Source organism: Tachysurus fulvidraco, chromosome 2, assembly GCF_022655615.1.
Source record: "Tachysurus fulvidraco isolate hzauxx_2018 chromosome 2, HZAU_PFXX_2.0, whole genome shotgun sequence".
In the NCBI taxonomy this organism is placed as follows: Eukaryota; Metazoa; Chordata; class Actinopteri; order Siluriformes; family Bagridae; genus Tachysurus; species Tachysurus fulvidraco.
The window spans coordinates 42487465-42489682 of NC_062519.1; the positions used below are offsets into that span (position 1 = coordinate 42487465).

A 2218-nucleotide genomic window follows, 5' to 3' on the forward strand; every position below is an offset into this window, starting at 1 on the left:
CGTCTGAAGCAGATTAATGACTTTAAAGAAACAAAACAATTTGTCTATTTTGAGAAATAAAAAGACTAACAATGCTCAAGGAATCTGATTTGTATATAAAGATTTAAGAAACAACTGAATTTCAGTCCCACGTCTGAAGCTCGAGTTTCTTCCTGTTTATCTTCCTAAAAACAATCTTCCTCCATTATCTCCTGCTTTCCCGCTCGCTCTCCAAAAACTCCTACCCGAGTTCTCCGAGTTCTCGAATGTTTATTTTTATTTCGCTTTTGCTCTCGCAGAAGAACGACGACTCGATCGTGGAAGCAAGAAATGTAAATGAAACGGTGAATGAAAGACAGAACACAAAAATATCCTGATGATAATATCAGGATTCCTTCGATACCGAGCTGCCTACGTAAGCTATCTGTTTCCCTGCAGAACTCCAACTGCAACGTGGTAACAAACAGGACTAGTGTTTTGGTCTGAAGTAAAGAAGTTATAATGCATAGCAAACTTGTACAGAAAGCTGTAAATGTAGAGCTAAAAAGGGGAATCGAAATGCTGGCTCCAAAGATGGGCACGAGTTTAATAAATAAATAAATAAATAAACAAACAAACAGATAGACAGATAGATAGATAGATAAATAAATAAATAAATAAACAAACAAACAAACAAACAAACAGATAGACAGACAGATAGATAGATAGATAGATAAATAAATAAATAAATAAATAAATAAATAAATAAATAAATAAATAACCAGTTACGGATTTCACATGACATTCATTTTAAATTTACAGCTTGCTCCTGTTCTTGTTTCTCAAAGTTTTGGAGCTTTCTCACATACTTAATAATCTTGCTGTTATCTATCGGACTCGACATGTTAACACGTTAGATATACTGTACATAAAGAGAGCATCCATGCTTCTCTTTCTTTATGTTATGGAAAAAATTAACATAAGACCGCAACTGCGTCCCAAATCACCTACTACGCACGACGCACTCATCCCATGGACTATATCACCGGATGTTAGTATAAACACACGCTAGCTTTTTCATTCATTCATTCATCCGAACGTCTCGGGTCACGGGGAGCCTGTGCCTATCTCAGGCGGCATCGGGCATCGAGGCAGGATACACCATGGACGGAGTGCCAACCCATCGCAGGGCACACACACACACACTCTCATTCACACACACACTCACACACTACGGACAATTTTCCAGAGATGCCAATCAACCTACCATGCATGTCTTTGGACCGGGGGAGGAAACCGGAGTACCCGGAGGAAACCCCCGAGGCACGGGGAGAACATGCAAACTCCACACACACAAGGCGGAGGCGCAGGCGGGAATCGAACCCCCGACCCTGGAGGTGTGAGGCGAACGTACTAACCGCTAAGCCACCGTGCCTCCGTTAGCTTTTTAAAAACTTTAAAATGTTCCCACCCATTTTCCAAGTCTCCGACATTCCATATGTTTTTTTTAATGAGGTTAATGATGTAGATTTGCACACGAGTCTGTGCTTTGGGACGCAGTCCTAGTTCTCATGTGCATCATTTGTTTTTATCCTGTTTGTTATTTGTTGTTAAAATCCGTACCGTGTGATTATCAGTATGTAAAAAAAAGAGTAAAAGGGAATCCAGTTGTGGGTGTAACGAACACAAACAAGATGGATTGTCTAATAAAATACAAACGAGACCCATGTCTTGGATTTGCTGGCTAATAGTAAGTGTAGCTTTCCTGTTATTTCTTTTTCCTGTGTTTCGGAGCAAAAGCTTTACGCCTAGGACGATATCCTGCGTTCATATAAGTGATGCTGAGTTACAGATATCAGCGGTTATAGCTAAATGTCAGGTAACGTCCGTTCTGCTCACGCTCGATCCGGTGTGTTGTTGCCGTGGTGAAAAGCCAGCGTGAAGCCTGCAGCACAATATGGGGAGCAGTGAAGATAAACACAGCGATCAGACAGGCAGAGCAAACACTGAAAAGTCCTGCAAGGCACAGGATAAAAAAATGAAGAGATGGCCTTAGCAGAGAAGTTGCAGAGAGCTGGCAGGGGTCAGAGGTCTGGAAGTGTAGTGGGAAGCTTTATACAAAGATTCCAGCACAGATAATGATCACGATAATGATTTTGGCATGACGCCAAACACGGGACACGATCCAAGAAGAACGAATCCTTCTTCTGTGGAAACGCAGTACGTATAAACAAGGAGACGGGGCGGAGATGTAGTGTTT

The 2218-nt window shown here is 41.4% G+C and overlaps 1 protein-coding gene across 1 annotated transcript in view; it reads right to left on the reverse strand.

Moving 5' to 3' along the window:
* Positions 1-1294: 1294 nt before the first annotated feature.
* cpne7 (copine VII) overlaps positions 1295-2218 on the reverse strand; it is a 64304-nt gene continuing 63380 nt past the window's right edge. The window contains exon 16 of the mRNA XM_027136615.2: positions 1295-2218. This exon is cut by the window's right edge and continues 217 nt beyond it. The gene's annotated coding sequence lies outside the window, so the exon portion shown is untranslated.